The 19886-nt window shown below is 44.1% G+C and overlaps 1 protein-coding gene across 7 annotated transcripts in view; it reads left to right on the top strand.

Annotated features, from left to right (window-relative positions):
* The window catches only part of PPARGC1A (PPARG coactivator 1 alpha), a 686355-nt gene that overhangs the window by 154218 nt on the left and 512251 nt on the right, over positions 1–19886 (top strand). The gene's annotated exons all lie outside the window — the stretch shown is intronic.

Genomic DNA, 19886 nt, shown 5'->3' with positions numbered 1-19886 from the left:
CCGGATAATGACGAAAAGGTAGACTCATGGCTTATGGTGGGCAAAGTCCCCTTATTTGTGTTAATTTTCTTTTTTCTTTTCCTTTTCAAAGATTTTTATTTTTTCCATTATAGTTGCTTTATAGTGTTCTGTCAATTTCCTACTGTACAGCAAAGTGACCCAGTCACAGACACACATATACATTCTTTTTTCTCACATTATCACGCTCCATCACAAATGACTAGATATAGTTCCCAGTGCTGTACAGCAGGATCTCATTGCTTATCCATTCCAAAGGCAATAGTTTGCATCTCTTAACCCCAGATTCCCAGTCCATCCCACTCCTTCCCCCTGCCCCTTGGCAAGCACAACTCTGTTTTCCGAGTCCATGAGTTTCTTTTCTGTGGAAAGGTTTATTTGTGCTGTATATTAGATTCTATATATAAGCGTCTGTTTATTTTTTGTCATTAAAGGCAATGACCTTCAGACCGGAACTGAGTGTTCAGTGGCTTTGAAGTTGGGCTGAATCGTAGATGTGACCCAGCCTTTGGGCCACCCCGCAGTATTGTGGGGACCTTTGTATGTGTTGTAGGACCACTGTGGGTGGTTATAGGTATATCCTATAGGAAGGGAGCCAGGCCAGAGGGCTGGAAAGTTAGAGATGACTTAAGTTTTTAAAAAGAAGTTAATGGGTTTTAGAAATCCTACAAACCAGTCACTAATCTATCAATCTTCCGAAAAATTCTAGCAAAATTCCAGAGAATTAAATAGCTGATTATTGAGCAGTGAGAAAAAAGAAAGCTCAGTAAAGTCAAAGGAAAAAGAAGCCAAGCAAACCTCATTTCTTTTCTGATGGACTACTAGACTGATAAATTAGGACATGTATAGATAGTGTGAATATCGATTTCATCAGTGTGTTGGACCAAGACTCTGAAGGTTATTTTTCTTCTGTTAGGAGATTTCTCCCCTAAGTTGAAGAACTAGAGGGGAGATGCTTGGGAGAACTTATTCCTAATAACAGCTATGTCCCAGATTTTGACATGTCAAATTCACCATGGTCACCCCAGAAACCTTCTCTGGTTAATATCACCGTTGTCCTCCTGGATGCTAACACGGAAAGCCACAGGGCATCTTCAGTGTAAACTTCTTTCTTGTTGTCTGTGCTAAATCTTGTCAATTCTAATTCTAGAATGTTCTGACTCTGTACTCTTCAGCATCACTGCCACTTACCTTGGTTTTCTATTTTCTAGCGTGAGTGGGTCAGCTCACTATCCCTCTCCATTCTTTCTTAAAAGCCAGTAATGTGACTTTTGCTAAGGTCTTCCTTTTCATATATCTCTTTATTACATGCACACCTTCTTTATAATTAAGGGGGCCGTGTTTGCCTGTTTGCCAAGGACAGTTCCAGTTTGCTTCTGCTTTGGCACAATTATTAATAGAATCCCTTTTCGCTCTCGGAAGTGTCCTGATTTGGTCGGTGAATCATATGGTCATCCACTTGGAACACTTAAAACATTGCTGAGCCCTGGAGGGTTGAATCTGGAAATGTGATGGAGAGATGGTTGCAAGTACAGATGACTCTGGAATCAGACCACCTGGGCTTGCATCCCAGCTCAGTTATATTCTTGCTGTGTGCGTTGAACAAGTCCTTAACCTCTTGGTGTCTCCATCCCCTTATAAGACTAAGACCTATCTCACAGGGTTGCTGCTGAGGGTGACATGAAATAATTATGTGAAGTGCTTGCAACAGTGCCTGGATCAGAGTTAGGACCTGACGTAGTAGCAATTAGGAGTCCTCTGTCCTTTCACAAGCTGTCATAGTTTGGGGGTCCATTATCAGAATGGGGGTCCACTGTCAGAAATCTCTATCTTTCAGCATTCACTGTAAGACAAAAGGTCTAAAGTTCCCCCTCCCCGAAGCTGTCCCATTGCAACACAAGCTGGTACCCAGCAAGCATTTATAGATCAAAACACCCTTGTACGGAGTGAGCAATTTACTTCCAGCTCTCTCAGTCATCCCAGATTCGTCAGCTTGTCCTCTGGTTGACCGAATCTTCCAGAACAGAAACTTGTCTTTCCCAATTCTCCTTACATTTCAAGGGAGCTGGGACGAGGGCTTGGGGAAGGGTGTCGCCTTTCAATGTCTGCCACTAAAAATGATTCGTATTCCCGACATACATTTCTGATTAGGACTAACCCCACCGCAGAAAGCATTTCGCTTGTGTGTTCCCCCCCGCTCTCTGACATTGGCTTTTAAAGGGAAAGCATCAGGACAATGCAGAGTTTTCAGTTAAGCCGGACACGAAGAGTGTCTGGTTTAAAAGGCACCAGAAACAAAACAACAGCCAGTTTCAGCTTTTTGCCTTTCTTCTGTACAGCACTGTTTATTAGCCCCGATGATGTACTCGACTCCAAAACATTCATATGGAAAAAAAATTGAAGAATTGTGATTAAAATTGATTTTTTCCCTTTGGGAAGTTGGAATCAAAAATGGTTACCTGCTCATTTATGAAACAGATTTATTCTGTTGACATGGAGGCTTGTTTGAAATGTAATTGAATTTCTGTTACCTAATGGAAAGTGACAGTTAACAGTATTTATTTTCCATTTGTGTCTCAGCAGATAACATAACACAATTTTGATTTGTAGTTAGCTTCGGAATCTGAGATTGTTCTATCTCTGTAATTGAAAAGATGGGAGTGTGATGGCCCCAATACAATCCTTTTTTGTTTTTATACAACCAGTAAAGGTAGCTTTAATACAGTAAACAGCCTCTCTTCCATGCTGCTAATGGTTATATTCAGATGTACTGCGTGAAGCATGTGTTTCTTATTAGGCTCTCACACGTCTTTCTATGTTGATAATCTCTCCATTTAGAGTCCCATTTCTTTTTTTCTCTCTGCAACTAATTTCTGTAAATAACCTCTCCTCTGTCTCCTCCCCCTCCCTTTGGCACAAAAATAACTTCTATCTTGGAAATAAAGTGACTATCCGCCACGAGGATTTGACTGTTCCTGTCTAGCTGATGTGTCTGGGTGCCTGGTGGGTGGGGTGGGGAGGAAGAATGACTTTGACTGTGGTAGCCGCTCAACCCGGGGGCCTGGGTTTTCATGTCAGGCAGAGAAAGGCGTCCTTTGACTTGATGTTACCCTTTTTTCTCCTCCGAGTCTAGACCAGCAGGTACAAGAATATAGCGATGTCCTAAGGAGATGGAAACTGGGAAAGCATGTTTATTCAAATGGGTTTCTTCCTCATTTAGAGAACGCGGAGTCTGATCTGGAGCCTACGGCCCCAGGCAGAGATGCATTTCTCTCCCAGTAACTGGGTTCCTCCGACCCCCGTTTTCCCCAAAACCCCTTTGGCGGATCATTCAGAAACACCGAGTGTGCGTGACAAATGGCACACGGGGAGGTTTCCCGGTCGTTGGGTGGGAAGTTCGCTTCATCCACCTGCTGTAAACGAGGGCCTCGGAGGCCTTCGGCGGTGGTCGGGGGAAAGGTCTTCGGAGAAGCTACAGCATTTTGATTCAATAAAACCAGCCTTCTGCCTCAGGGCCACCTCCATCAAACACCCTGTCAAAGTGCTCCGGTTGAAGACAAGTAGCCCAGACGGCCTGGAGGGCAGGGCCGAGGAAGAGATGGGCCAGATGCTGCCCATTCATAACAACAGCCTGCGAGCCGAGAACGGACACGTCGGCTCTAATTTCAAAGTGGCCTATCCGTCTCTGTGGGCAGTGCCGGGCTCCTCGAGAAATAAAGTATTCCAGCAAGGACCTTACTCAGGACTTTTTTTTTTTTTTTTCTTTTTGTATATGATGTTTTGTAAACAGTTATGCAGCCATGAAATCAAACCTTTTATACAACATCAGAGATCAGAGCCATCAATTATTATTTCTATCGTCAAACCATTTCCTTGTTCATGCTGAAAAATGAATCAAGGAGGAAGATGGATTTTCAGAGGTGGCCTGAATTTAGAGTGACCAGGGACCGCCCCATAGGCATGCAGCGTCTGCTTGGAGAGGGCCAGCTTGGGGCGGGGCAGGAAGAGGCTGGGAAGGGCTGCCCCTAATGCGGGAAGAGCATCGATTCAAAGGGGAGGTGCAATGTCCGGCGCGGCATAGCCCACAGGATGATTTTAGAAAATGGCTCTTCCTTCAGTAAGCATTTATTGGACAACAATCAAGGGCCCAGCCCTGTGCTGGGTTAAGGGGACAGGAAATAATAAAAAGATCTCAGACAGGATATTTGCATTTGATGCAGTCACTGGTTCTAAGAACCAGGAAAGCTTGGCTGTCTGCTTCAGAACACATGCACATATATATATATATATTTTTTTTTTTTTTTTGGAGGGGGATGAGGAGGGTGAATTTTAAACTTTTCATTAAATGCTGACCCTTAAAGAATCCTCACTGATGGCCTTAGAAGCTAACATCTCTCGCAACTGCTGTTGCTTTCTTACGAAATAGACCCCAGGCTGTTTTATGAGTTGATGACTCAGTTTCTCTGTCAATAAAATTATGTCAGGAATTTTACCTACCCCATAGGGCTGTTTGCAATTTGCTACAAATTTTAGGGATGAAAAGCTCTAAATCACAACTGGTGTTATTATTTACTTAACAGCTAGAGTTCAGTTCTTGTCAACGTGAACCTCATTAACCCTGGACGTGGATGGTTTTGCCAGATAAAATCCTTCCAAATTATGGAGTCTGAAAGATCTTATGCGTCTTTTTTTTTTTTTTTTAGGGTAAATATTTAAAAATAAATCAACTTTTATTCAGGTAAAATCTGAATTAAATTTATTTTATTTCCCATTAGCAGGCTCATAAATGGTTATTTTGACTTTCAGTGTGGTCATACTGAATGGATACATACTGAATGAAGTTGCGAACAAATGAATTAGGGGCGGGTTTTTTTCTCTTTATGAACGAAGAATGGAAATAGGCCCTTTAACACTGGCATGGTAGCTCCAAAAATGTATGAGGGACCCAGGTCCTTCTGTCTTTCTGTCTTCCATGTGTAGTGCGTGGGTTTTCATCTTCAAGGTGAAAGACAGTTGCTGAATCTCCAGCCGTTATTTTCATGTTTCAGACAGGAAGAGCAAGGGCAAGGGCAAAAAAGGGGTGAGTTTCAGTTCTATCATCTTTTAAGGAGTTTCATGGCCATCCCAGTCAATGCCCTCTGCGTTTCATTGGCCAGAATTTACTTCTCCACGGAAAGCTACAAGGGAAGCTATGAAATGAGACTCAACTGGGCACTTTGGTGTTCCAGGTGAAGTTGGAGATTTATTGGTAAGCAGAAGGAGAGAATGAATTTTAGTTTAGGCAGCCTACCACACAAATACTAGATAGACATTCTCTGTGGCATACACGTACCAGTCTATAAACCGATGTGTTAGTATAATAACCAGTTTATTGCAGATGTCAGCTTACTGCCAGATGCCAAAGGTAAATAAATTTATCTAGCTGGAAATTTATACTGTGCATTTGTAGTTCTCTCTGTGTGTGTGTATACATACTTTTTCACAGTCTTTTGTTTTGATATATGCTTATGTAATGCTTCATTACCCCAGTATGTATATATGCCAATATGCCTATATCTTGTGTTTTTAACTAATGCAAAAAATGCTGTAGTTTAGAAAAATACCATTGCTTAAAGGAGAAAAGAAACCATAAAAGCAATAGTAAGGCAGTTTGCCTTATTTCTAGATAATGTAGTCCCATATAGCAAAATGTGGGAAATTGAACAATGGTATAACATTATGAGGAAGACACAAATTTCTGAGGCAAACGGTGCCTGAAGGAAGATCTGGGGTGTTCTCGAGCAATGGGTTAAGGATCTGATGTTGCCACAGCTGTGGTCGCTGCTGTGGCTTGGATTTGATTCCTGGCCTGGGAACTTCCATATGCTGAGAGTGCTGCCAGGGCCAAAAAAAAAAAAAAAAAAAAAAAAAAAAGCTGGGAGTCGATGGGGAAGAGGTGGCAAGGCGAGTCCTCAGGTTTATGTCATGCTGCTCCCACCTCGTCAGACCTGACCTTTCCAAGGCCTACATTCATGCAGCCCTCATCAGACTGGAAATGATGAATCAAGCAAAAGCTTCAGTTGTAAATAGGTACGCATTTAATTTGCACATCACAAATAAAAAGCCCCATGTTTTTTGACGCAGACTCTGATTTCAGCCTACATGGCTCTTGTAGAGCAGGTTGACTGATAGACACCTAACAAATACAAAGATTTTGTATTTCTCAAAAAGGTGCTTTCTCCCCTGGAATTTCTGGCCTGGATCTTACCTCCAGTGATGCTATGCATCTTCTGGTGTAAGGTGCATCTTTCCCGAAGGACCCCCAAAGCCCAGTTAATTAGGCTTGTGAGGGTCCCTAGGATGGAAGTTACTTATGTGTTAAGGTGGGATGTCTTTAACGTGTCCTGCTCTGTGCCACAGAGACTTGATTGGCTACCAGCCCATGTTCCTGTGCTCATTTAAATAAGAGTCATATTGGAGTTCCCATTGTGACGCACTGGAAACGAATCTGACTAGTATTCATGAGGATGCAGGTTCGATCCCTGGCCTTGCTCAGTGGGTCAGGGATCTGGCATATTGCCATGAGCTATGATGTAGGTCACAGGTGTGGCTCAGATCCCACGTTGCTGTGGCTGCGGCGTAGGTCAGCAGCTATGGCTTTGATTTGACCTCTAGCCTGGGAACTTCCATATGCCGCAGGTGCGGCCCTAAAAAGAAAAAAAAAAAAAGAGAGCGAGAGAGAGTCATATTTTAACTTATTTGGAAAAGCAAGACTAAATTGGAGCCCATGTCTTCCAAAGAGCAAGCTACCTCTTAGATGCCACCAGGGCTGAGCAAGGGGTTAACCATTTCAGCCCCCGAAGGGATTTTATTTAGTAAAATACTGCTCCAGGGCCCTGCGGAAGTTTAAAAATCCTATAGCCTTCCTTCTGCATACAATCCGGCACCCCAGATAGAACTGCATCCCTGCTGTTACAAGCGCTTCGGCAATAATGCTCATGCCCAAGACATGGACTTCCAACATGGCAATGTCCATATATTTTTTATTGCACTGGAAACCATGGCTTTAGTGAATAATTTTTAACAGCAAAAGTCCCATTTATCAACTCGGTTCTGTGGTCAGCAGTGGCAGTCCATGGTGACAAATGAGGAAATCAGTGACTGAATTTAAAATCAGGTCCTTAGAGAAGTTGCGTAATAAAGAGCATAAAATTTTCACCGCAGCTGTTCATTGTGTTCAATCTGTGTATTTGGCTGTGACTTTTGGCAGCATTTGTGCATTGGTTTTGGTATGGAATATTTTATCCCCTTCTTGGTAATGAGACCTATGGATTTAGTCGACTCAATTCTGTACTTCTTTTTACGGCTGGGTCCACCAGTGGCCTATTAGCTGTTCTATTACTGTAGCGAGAGGAGTTGTTTAGGTTCTTATCATTAAACATTTAGTAAGCACATTTATTAAACACATATGTAGTCTAAATGCTGTTTCACAGAAGGGAGGCCTAGGTGCTTCTAGATGTTTACGTTTTGAGAAGAGTAAATTTGTACGACAAATGCTGGTAAAACCTAAGAACTTCGTAGGAACTATGACTCTTGGACATCTGTTTCTAGATTTTGTTTTTGGTGTGGAATTGAGCATAGTAAAAGCCATGCTCTACAGAGACACTATGCATTTTCTCCTACATTTTAAGTGCTGACAGTGGCGTTTCTATGAGCATTGAGTGTCTAACTCAGAATCTGGTAGGTGTAGGTCCTTCTAGGAGTTGGTCGGGATGGACTAAATTGTTACGAAGGTGAAACAGCCTATTAGTCAGGATAAGGTGGTTATGCTGCTTTAACAAACAATCCTCAGTTCATGGCGGGCAAGAGCGGTCGTGTGTATCAGTGACAAGGATGGTGATAGCAGCATTTACTGAGTAGTTACAACATAGTAAGCAGTGTTCTAAATAGTTCCCTTCCAATAACACTGTGAATCCTCACACTTGAACGAGATGGGTGTTATTATCATTCCCATTTTACAGTCAAGGGAACAGAGGCACAGAGTGGCCAAACAGTATATCTGAAGTTACTCAGGAAGTCTCAGAGCTAGGATTTTTACTTTGCAAGTCTGATTTCAGTGTCTAAGCTTGTAGCTGTGGTACAATATTTTTGAAGCCATTTAAGATTTTTGCTTCCCAAAGCATATCTTTTCCTTGACAACCCCCCCCTTTTCTTTTTGGTACTAGCGCATAAATTTTGCTTTTTTCTCTCCCAGGAATTGGAATATTGACTCTAATTGGAGGTAAAATATGTCTCCATGGAGGTGGCTGGGAAGAGGTTCTCTAACGCCTGCTTTCTAGATCCCCTGTTATCTAGGTCCCCGTTCTTTCTGAAGCCTGACTCTACAGTCTTTCATTTGGTCCTTTGGGTTGTCCTATGTCCTCTTATTCTCTCTTTCTAAAAAATCATTTGGGCTTACATTAGCCAAAGCTGGTGTCTGTTGCTTACAACCGGAGAATCCTGATTGACCCAGAGCATGGGTGACAGAAGAGTGGTTACGTCTTAGTGACATGGTTCCCTTTTGTCTCCAGGTATCTTGGCATGGAGCAGCAGTGTCTTTGGATACAGGCAAACTAGGCTGTTTGGCCACTTTTTTTTTTCCTGTGTACAAATGGGATACTCATTTTATGGTGATTGAATTGAATCAAAATGTGGAGGGCTCGGCTTTATTTCCATCAAAGCTCACGTTGAGCTCCAGGTGTTTGTTATTTTCTGATTCCTGGGATGGAAACAAACATTTGTGGTTGATTTTTTTTTTTTGACCCTATGGTAATGAATCTTTTTTTGCAGTGACCCTTTACTGCTAGATACAGAGATTACACGTGGACGCTTGAAATCTGTCCACTGGCTTTTATGGAGTATTTACCTCCCCATGATGGCCCATGAAGGTAAATTGTATGTTTGTGTTTTGAAGTGAGCGGAAGGCTGTGAGAAGGGAGAGGCAGAAGGGAGAGGCTTTTCAAAGTACATTTCTGAGACGAATTAGACCAGAGCATCACAGCCTAGTGGTTCAGGTTACGGGTTTCATGGGAGAGGGATCGTAGGTCTGTGGGCTTAACTTCTTTAGCTCTACTACTTGTCGTCTCTGCGAAAGCCTCTGCCTCACTTCCCTATTTGTACTAGTAAAGTTGTAAGGCCTGCTTGTTCCTGGTGTTTAGCAGGTGTTTATTAAGTGATGCTCTTATTCGTAATATGGGTTTCATGTCCGTAACCCAAACCCTTTCTGGTTTCGAGGGAGAGTCACTTTGACGCTTCTCTATCATCTTTTATTTGTTGTATTTCTATGCATTTGTCTTGTCTTCTTAACGATATTCAAGTCCTTTGTCTTTTGTCTTTTTCTTTCGTCATCAACCAGAATCAATCCCTAGTGTATAAGATGGTCCTCCACACTTTGTACATTTGCAATGGAGAAAAAAAAATGATGTGTTGGTTTGATTGGTGAGACAGGAGAGCATATGCTTGGGGGTGGGACAGACCTTGATCTTCATCCTGGCATCTCCATTTACCAGCTGGGTGACCTCGGACAGGTTTCTGAAACTTGGCGAGTAATAAATAATACCAGCTCATAGAATGTGAGGATTAGATGAGCTAGAGCTATAAAGACCTAGTGCAGAGGCTGGGCACAAACATGGAGTTTGTTTGTTTTTGGCTGAGCCCATAGCGTGCAGACGTTCTGGGGCCAGGGATCAAACCTGTGCCACAGCAGCAGCCCAAGGCATGGCAATAACGATGCTGGATCCTTAACCTACTGAGCCACCAGGGAACTCTGGAGATGCTTTTGATGATAGCATTTGTTCTGTTTGAAATATGAATGTGTTACCACTTTAAAGCATGTATCAAAGGTACACACCGCTAGGACCGCTGAAGTGGTAAAATTCACAGTGGTGATGGCCACTGACCATGTTGCCATGAAGGCTGCCAAGTCCTGAATTTGTGAATGCTTTCCAGCAAAGTTTTCCGCAACCTAGTCGGTTTAGATGAAAGCTCCTGGCCTTTGAGTGAGTTCGCCAACAGGATGTTAACTTCTGTCTTTTCGGCAGCAACTTAAATTCTTTGGGGGTAAGATTGACAGATAACATACAGGACAATCAGTTCATTTAAATTTCAGATAAACGTTGAATCCTTTTTCGTATAAGTACATCCCATGCAATATGTGGGACCCATATACTAAGACATGATTTATTATTTATTTGGTATTCAAATTCAACTGAACATTCTATTTTTATTTTCTGAATGTGGCCACACCAGGTGGGACCATACAGAAACGACTCTCATGAGTCTTGCTGGTAAAGTCAAGAAAAGTGCTTTCACAATGAAGTTGGGCTTCTCTCTCCCCTTTCTGATGCCCTGGACTCCAGCACAAGACTCTCTCTGATGCTTTTCCCACAAACTCCAATAGAACCCTATTTGACCTTAATTTTGTGTTCATCTATTTTAATCCTTTTCATTAGATGAACAGCATTAACTCATCCTATTTATATATAATCTATTTATAAGCGCTGAAAAAGAGAGGGTATCTTTGGCAGGAAAAACAACTTCTATTTAGCAATTGGCAAACGTCAGGAGAGGTTTGGCTGCGTTAAACATCTCTGAAAGTTGTGATGGAAGAAGGGAGATTATTGCGATTCTCTTCTTTTGGGGGGTAAGCTGAAAAAATGGAAACAAACACACCCCAACCTCTCGTGATAAGGAATGGAAGAAGGTTTTGCTTTTACCCTTAGAGAATATTCTTTGAGGCTGCCTCTCAGTCCCAACTCTCAAGGCAGGAACTAAACAGCTTTGCATTCATTGGAGAGGCAGCTGGGTTGCGAGCAGTGATTGATGCCTCTGATTGGCCATGGCGTGGCCAGTCGCCCATGAAAGTGCATCCTCAGAAGCCTTCTCAGGGGCTTGGTGGTGCAGGTGGACCCAGGACGGGCGAGGGGCCTGGGGATGTGCTGTGTCTCTGTATAGGCTTTGTAGCTCAAAAACCGTCATCACTCCAGAGTTACAGACAAGATTGGTGCCAAAGAACTAGGAACTCCTATTGCCTTGTCATTGCATCTTTGTGGGATCCTGGGGGAGAAAAATGAAAGGAAATCCTTTGCCTGGTTTCTTATCTTTCAAAGGGAGAGATTAAAATTTGACGGCCTAGTGATTTGGTGTTCGTGGATGAAGAGACCCATGGAAATGCTGACTCTCGTTAGAAATGTCCAAAGGCCAATGATTCTCTTGTCTGACAGTGGCGGGGTTGGTTCAGACCTCTGTAGGCTTTCTTGGTGGCAACTTTACCACCCTGGGCTCATTCTTACTTACTCTTTACTTTGTGACCTAACTGTAGTGTTGAACTGCTTCTTATTTATTTTAGAAAAGACAATTTGTACCAATAGATTTGCAATATTTATTCCCAAAGAGACGTCTTAAAGAAAGTTCATCACAATTAAGCTTTTCACAGAGAAGGTATAGTATTCATTTTAGGAATATTACCTGTGTAATAAATTAAGGCATTATTCAAGTCATATTTTCTGAGCATCAATTTTGTTCCAGGCAAGGCACTGTAGCTACAATAATAATAATAATAATAATAATAATAATAATAATAATAGTAACTGGCTCTTACATATGTTTTCTTTTTTTTTTTCTTTCTTTTTAGGGCTGCACCCATGGCATATGGAGGTTCCTAGCCTAGGGTTGAATCGGGGCTACAGCTGCCGGCCTGCGCCACAGCCACAGCAACTCGGGATCCGAGCCACGTCTGCGACCTACACCACAGCTTACGGGCAATGTCAGATCCTTAACCCACTGAGCAAGGCCATGGATTGAACCTGCATCCTCCTGGAAGCTCATCAGATTTGTTTCTGCTGAGCCATGATGGGAACTCTGCAAGTTCCATTCTCAAAGTTTTGTACATTTGTATATTTTTCTATATCCTCATTCATACCATAAAAGTAGTTCCTTAGAGTTCCCATCGTGGCGCAGTGGTTAACGTAATCCGACTAGGAACCATGAGGTTGCGGGTTCGATCCCTGCCCTTGTTCAGTGGGTTAACGATCCGGCATTGCTGTGAGCTGTGGTGTAGGTTGCAGACGCGGCTCGGATCCCGCGTTGCAGTGGCTCTGGCGTAGGCCGGTGGCTACAGCTCCAATTGGACCCCTAGCCTGGGAACCTCCATATGCCATGGGAAGCAGCCCCAGAAAAGGCAAAAAGACCAAAAAAAAAATAGTTCCAGCTTTGGTCCACCCTCCCCTAAGAAAATACAGTAGGGAAGATATAGAGAAAATATGATTTCAATACTCAGAGACCTGGGTTTAAGTTCAAAAGAGAAGGCATTTGTACCTGTAAGCATCAGAAAACAATTTTGGGTGATTCCTTATCCTGGAATTCAGAGCAAGGGGAAGGTACCTGGGAAATAAGATCATTCTAGAAAGCATGGAGGAAACAAACCTCTAATCCCTGAGTGAGGCCTTGAAGAAAGGTTGGGCGTTGAAGTGGTAGCAAGGGTTTAGAAGGAGCCCGGGCTTCGGGCCGGGGGTGGGGTGGGCACTCCTTGGTGAGGAAGCAGGGCAGCCATGACTTGGTGACATTTCTGAAGCTTCTCTGCGAAAGGGCCTGTCGAGAAGCCGGAACATCAGGTCTTGGCCACCTGCTTATTTGTAATTGACATTTTCCTCAGACTAGTGGACAGCAGTCCTGACCTCTTCTGTCCTGGTAGCCTCTCCTTTCTCGCAAGCGACCAGAATGGACATAATCAGGGCACTCGAAGCAACTCAGAGCGGTTCCCTCTCTCAGCGCAGGGCGTCTTTTCTGAGTGGCTGTTTTGTACGTGGAGATTTATATGTGTGCTCCTGGGATTCATCTCTGTGCAGGGATGAGAATCGAGGCTGAGTCCTCAGGCGCATCCCCTTGTGGGAGGTAAGTCTCAGAGAAGCCTGTGTGGGGATGCGTCTGTCTAGTCATCTCAGCCCCGAGTCCTCCTTTAGGTCCAGGTCCCTGCCTTCTCTCGCTCTCCTTCTTCATCCACTTCTTTCTGTCCTCGAGGGAACCAGGCCCTTCCAGCAGTCTTCTGTGTTGGCTGCTGCCGCCCGACATCCAGAGTGATAACCCTTTGTGTTCTGCGTCTGCAGGAGCCCTGGTTAGCTTCCTCCAGCTGGTCCAGCCGTTGTCTCCTCAGATTCACTTATGTCTTCATTTCTCACGTTCTCCAATGAATTCTCTTTCCAACCCTTCCACTCTTCACTGATTTCAGGCCAGATGTTTCTCTCGGACTTATTGCTTGCTTCCTGCTCCTTTTCCCTTTTAATTAATTTATTTATCCTTCATGTCCGCTGGGCTCCACCCCAGGCACCTGGACCCTGAGTTCAGCTTAAACGTGCAGGCTGTTCAAGTGTGTGGCCTTAGGATCAGCTGGTCTTGGGATAGAAGCCAGTTCTGCTGCTTCAGGAGCTGTGTGTTTGGAAACAAGTTGTTTAGCTCTCTGAGTCTAGGGATTCTTGTACTAGGGGGATAAAACTCCCTACTTCCCGGGGCTCTGTGAGGATTCAGTGCAATACTGCAGGCTGTGTGGGGGGCTCTGCATCATGCCTGGTAGAGAGCAGGAGCTCAGTAGCAGCCACAGCCATTGTTCACTGTGTCAAGTCATCCTAGTTCAAGTTTAAGGCACGCCCTTTACCATTTACATCATACACATGTTGGCATAGGATGGTTGCCCAGGACCTCTTGTCCACTATAAAACCAAGATGGGGAGACGGTGGGAAGAATTTACCGTATCGTTAAGAGATATTGAGAGAGGGAGAATTTTAAGTAGGTAGTTTATTCAGGCTCAGGGGTTTGGACTTGTTAGAAAAAGCAAAGGAGACAAACGTCTTCGAAGAGTGATTCTGAGCCCTCATTTCCATGGGATTTGTCTGGCCAGTAAGTGGAGTGTTTTCGGGAGATTGGAGGTAGGCAAACCACGTGGGTGGCCACAGTGATGATTTGAGAGGCAGAAAGGAGGGTGAAGGCCCAGAGTAAAATGACTGCAGAGAAGAAGGATGAATAGGGTACATGAGTCATGGGGGGTGCGGTTGAGGGGAGGAGAGAGTAATGCATGAACCAAAATTTGTCTGTAGGATGTAGTGAAGAAGATGTGTTTCATTTTAGTAAAGATTGAGGACTTTGCAAAGAGGAGTCAGATGGGAAAGAGACATTGAGTTAACTTTTAGACAGATTGTGACGCTAATGTCCTATCAAATGTGTCTCAAAATCAGAATCAAATAGAGTCAGAAATAAGGGGTTGTGTTGGGGAAGAACCAACATTGAGTTATTACTTGAAATGCTCTTTCATTTTCTTAGTTCAATACATAGTTCTTGAGTGTCTCCTTTGTGCAGGCTTGATTCTAGGAGCTAGAGCTACGGGATTGAGCAAAACAAAGTCTTTGCCCTCCTGGAGCTTCCATTCCTTTGTGAGAACAGAATGGGCACTCAAGGAAATCGTGATCATAGCTCACCTTGACTTTGAGATGACACCAGGCTCAGCATTTTACTTGGTTTAATTATGTTATTTTGTTCTCAAATCAACTCGGTAAGATGGACTCTACTGTAATCTCTATTTTATGGATAAGGAATTAGAGGCTTAGGGAAGCTAATTCAGGAGGTGAAACAGAAGACGTAAGAATGAGCTCGGCAGGCTGTTGACTGGTGAAACTGGGAGGGAGAAAGGAGAAGTAAGGAAGGAGTGGAGAAGGGGTCAGAGAAGTGGGACAGAAATCTGAAGCAACACGTAGCAGTGCTCAATGTCAAGTGCCCTGGGAAATCAGGCAGAACAAGAAATGGGAACAGACCTCGGGGATTTGGCTGGAAAGCTAACTACTGATGACTTCCCAGTGGTCAGTCTCCCCAAGGAGCAGGTACACATACATGACGCATCTTAAATGCTGCCCCAGGGTGAGGGATGTCTCATGAGAAAATGGGCATGGATCACTCAGCCCAGGAGTTAGGGAGAAAAAGAAGTGAAATAATAATAAAAAAAAAAACAGTTACCCAATGCAAGCACAGGAAGTTTCTTTCTGTGTATAGAAGTTACAGAAGGTCCAGAAGGGAGGATGAGATGTAGGTGAGGTCGAGAAAAGGAAGGGCCCCAGGTGGCTGGAGGAAATGGGAGCAGTGGTGGAGGGGCCAGCCTTGAACAAGACGGCTCAGCTCTTGAGTGCAGGCAAGGATGAGAAAGGAGATGTAAGGCATGGATTTGCTGAAATGGAGCAATGTAACAGTCAGGAGGGACTCTTGATTCGGACAACTGTTTCTTCAAACAGTAAGATTCTGTGTTACCTGGTACCAGTCTTGGTCAGCAGAAAAGGATGGGTGATTAAAAAGAGGAAGGATAATCTTCCAGATTTTCAGTATTTTTCTGGGGAATTCGTCAAACGGGACTTACTATTCAGCTGGTGGTGCTGTTGATGTCTTACTGCTGTTTATTTATTTATTTTGCATTTTTAAAATAACCGTTCCCCTTATCCTGTTGGTGCATGTCTTGTTCTTGTAGCCAAACACTGGTGATATTAAAAGGAAATTTGTATTTGCACTTTTGTTAGTCTTTCACATCCTCTTCCTGTCAACTCTATTAGTGTGAAATGCCATTAATCATTACAGTGTCATAAAACACATTTTACAATAATGTTATTTCCCCCCAAGGTTTATTTCTACCATTCTAAGAGATATTTGTGTTGGAAATAGGTTTCATTTGGAGCCTTTCATCTTGAACTCCATAGTTATTTCTGGGACTACTGCCCCCTCAGTCGATAATTGGTTTCCGATGTCTGTTACAGACTTTCCAATCTCCTGAGGAGCTCTGGAAAGGGATGGGCTAGGCTGATAAAAAGACCCTTCGTTTTTGAGTAAAAATTACCATATGGTCTTTCCTTAGGACCATTCGTTCACAGCCTGGGGTTGAGAAACCCAGCCAGGATCATGGTAAGGGAGAAGGGAGCTCTTTGCCCCTGGGAGACTGTAAAGGGTGGACAGCTCCCCAAGGATGTATAGGATGCAAACCAGGGTTGTTGTTAAAGTGAATAGGATCCGGTAATTGAGGTTTAGAGAGTATCACAGGAAGGTTAGCCAGCGGACTGGAATGGGTTGAGGAAGGATCCAGGAGGTACTAGGTCCCTAAAGAGTATTTAACTTGAAAGACACCCCTGAAAGCTGGAGGGGATGGTACAAACAGACACAAATATGAGAGAAGTTCCTGCAGGATCAGCTGGCTGTCATTCTCCTTTGCTATATAGTCAACGCCTATATCTTCTGAATGGTGGGTCCTTCTTTATTTCAGCTCTATACGTAGGCAGATCAGGGGCAGTCTTTTTTTTAAGTGTGTGGCATTTAATAAATGCTTTAAAAAAATCCCATTTGGCATGATATAGTCTTTTTTTTTTTAAGTCATGGCATTTTAAAGAAATTGTTCTCCTTTGTATTTTGACTTTCAGGTCTTCTTCATGTAGGGAAAATACACAAGATAGGGACACTTGATGTCTTTCTTTTAGAAACCTGTGTGTGCACGTGCATGCGTGTGCGGTGTTGGGCATTTTATTGGTCTGAAAGGGGAATAGTGGTTCTTTCCTAGGACACGAGCATTGCGTCACTTCGTTGGTAAGCATGCTGCTTTGCTTGATTTTTTGGTTAGAACTCTTGAAAGTTGGGAGAAGCAATCATGTTGTTAATAGAGAAAGTTAAGTGGCTAATCCCTTTGTATCAGTTAGGGAGCTGTTGGTTTCACATAACCAAAGAGTCAACAGTAAGGGACTTAACACATTCAAGAAGTTGATTTTCTTATAAAGTAAGATGTGGTATGTAGGCTCCAAAATGGCTTCCCGCAAGTGATCCCTGCTGCTGGTCCTTCACGTCCTGTGTAATCCTCGCCTCTTGATTTTGTGACTCATTATGAATCTGTGGTTCTCATCCGAGGGTAATTGTTTTCCATGGGACATGTGACAGTGTCTGATGATTTTTTATTTTTGTTATAATTGGGGGGCTGAGTGTGATGGTAATAACTGGCTTCTAGTAGAGTCCAGGGATACCACTAAAATCCTGTAAAGCAAAGGACACCCTCCCCAGCAAAGAATTGTCCAGCCCCAAATATCAGTGGTGCCAAGTATGAGAACCTCTGCATTAAAAGAATAGAATACAGCAGAGAGTGATAGGATGCCATGCCTCATACTAGGTTATAAAAAAGACTGTGGCTTCCATAGTGGGTATGTTCCCTTACTTTCTCTTTCCTTGCTTCCTCTGGGAGAAGTTGGCTGCCATGTTGTAAGGAGTTCCTATGGTGTGGTCTGTGTGAGTGGCCTTGGAAGTGGATCTTCTGAGGCCTGCCTACTGCCTTTTGAATGAGTTTGGAAGCAGATCCTCCCCCAGTGGTACCTTGAGATAGCTGCAGCCCTGACCAGGTACCTTGACTGTAGCTCTTTGGAAGACTCCAAACCAGAATCACTCACCTGTGCCGCTCTTGGCTTCCTGATCCACTGAAGTTGTGAGATAATGTTTGTTATTTTAAGTTGCTAAACTTTAGGGCTATTTGTTACACAGCAATATATAACCAATACGCAAGAAGTCTGGAGGCGAGAGGGTTCTGGAATAGGATCAGAATTTTAACAGTATCATCCAGGTCCAGATTTTCTCTGTGCCTTCACTCAGCTATCTTCTCCGCCTTAGCTGGCCTTTGGCCCTTCCCTTTTAATCCTAAGACAGCTGCCCTAGGCATCATAGACTCGATTCCCAAGGCAAGAAGAAGAGCCGCTTCTTGGGCATCTCTTTTTATTGGGAAGGAAAACTAACTTTTCTTAGGAGCCACTCTCACGACTTTCCTCCCAGATCCCTGTGGACATAATTAAGACATATACTGATATCCTACTTGTAAGGTAGTCTGGGAAAGTAAATATTGGGCATTTTGGCGTCTATGATAGGAAGTGGTCTCTATCAGCAAAAAAAGAAGAGCAAGGCTGAAGAAGAGATAATTCCACGTCTTCCACTTTGTGAGTAGAAGCCTGTAGCTTGGGGGAACTCGCCTGTGGAGGCCGTGGGTCCAGGATTCTGTTTGTATCTCTGGGCACTGACTGCTTGGACAGGTACATGTGCCATACCTCTTCCCTTTCTGTGGCAGACAGATACGCTGGCATGCAGAAAGTTGGTAAGGAGGGAGAGAAGGCATGGTTGGCTCAGGTATTTTGCTCTTGGCTGCTGGCTGAGTCCCAGGGGACTGCTGCTGCTGTAACAGGAATCACCGCTTCCTCTGAAAGTTTGGGCAGAGTTCTTGAAGAGGGGTGGACTGTGGTTTAATAGGTTTGCTTTTCCCTAAGCTTCCCTGCAACTCCTGCTGCTGCTTCCAACTATGACCATAGCCTTCTGGAGGAGAAATTATGGAGAGGAACAAAATCCCGTATTTTATCCTCATGATGGCCTTGGGACGGTGATGCCGAATACGTATGAGGAGGGAAGTTTATAAACACCATGACCTGCAAAGGAGCGGGTGAGCCCAAATACCGGCTGAGAAATAGAGACCCACAGTCGTAGTTGAGTTGCAAGAGCAGGTAGTTTCATATAGCGAGGCAGAGGGGGTGGGGTGGGATCATGGGATTTGGAGATAAATGTGTTCAAATCTCAACGCTGCCCCTTGTTATGTGTGTGAGCTTGGCTGAGTCACTTAACCTCTCTGAGGCTTGACGCTGTCATCTGTAGTATAGGAGAGCACCCCGTGTCGGAAGCCCTGTGTTTCCTTCTCTTTTATGAAAAGTCAAATCAGGTTGCCTCTGCTGGGTAGAACCTTGGTGTCGGTTCTTGTCTTCCCCCCCCCCCCCCCCGCCTCTTTTTCAGAGCCCCTGTCCCCCATTAATTCCTTACGCCTCCCTGAGAACATCCATGTGCTTGTGTATTTTACTCTCTGGAAATGGATCTAAGGAACGGAGACACCGCTGGGGCTTGGAATTTAATTTCTTAGCCATCACAGGCATATTTGCACTTTGAAAGCGGACGACTGAGTGGACGCAGGCTAAATGTGAAAGCATAATTCTGAATAGCAGGACCTCAGTGGGTAAACCTTTCTTTGGGAAGCTGAGTCCTTCTGTGATATCGAAACCACCCTGTTTAGGCACCAGATGCTCCTCCTCTGCCCAAGACTGACCTTACAGGTGCCAAGTTCCCTGTTCCTAGAAGGGCTGCCTATGAGGCTGATGGATTGTGCCCTCTCTACCTCAGTGGATGATTGATTACTTTCCTCTTTCCTTTCTGAGGGGTGAAAACTATCCTGATGCAGCCTACTACAGGGCAGGGACAGACCCGGAAGCTTCCTTCATTCTTTGGAAAGGGTTGGAAAAGATGAGCCGAGCTGTCCCCAAGGCAGTAGCTCTTTGAGAAAGCCCTGCCCTCCTGACTCAGGCTCCAGGAAGCACCTCCCTCCATTCTGGTCATGGCCTTGCGGTCTTTTCCCTTTAAAATGTCCATCTTCAATGGCTATCACAAGGCTAATAATGAAGACTGGGGGCCCAGAAACTCACAGCTAAAAACTGTCCCCGTGGAGTTCCTACTGTGGCTCCGCAGGTTAAGGACACCACACACATAGTGTCTGTGAGGATGGGGATTTGATCCCTGGCCTCACTCAGTGGGTTAAGGATCCAGCATTGCTGTAAGCTGTGGTGTCGGCGGCAGATGAGGCTTGGATCTGGCATTGCGGTGGCTGTGATTTGACCCCTAGCCTGGGAACTTCATATGCCACAGGTGTGGCCTTAAAAAAAAAAACAAAACCAAACCCAAAACCCCAAACTGTCCTCGTGAAGAAACTAATGGAGGGGATAAGAACTTGGGCTTTGGTGTCTGCCTGCCTAGTTTTTTTTTTTTTTTAATTAATG

Source organism: Sus scrofa, chromosome 8, assembly GCF_054392235.1.
Source record: "Sus scrofa isolate SSC_HxYL_T2T_F1_AM1 chromosome 8, Sscrofa_HxYL_maternal_Yorkshire_Landrace_v2.0, whole genome shotgun sequence".
Taxonomy (NCBI): domain Eukaryota; kingdom Metazoa; phylum Chordata; class Mammalia; order Artiodactyla; family Suidae; genus Sus; species Sus scrofa.
This window is presented reverse-complemented; position numbering and strand designations above follow the sequence as displayed.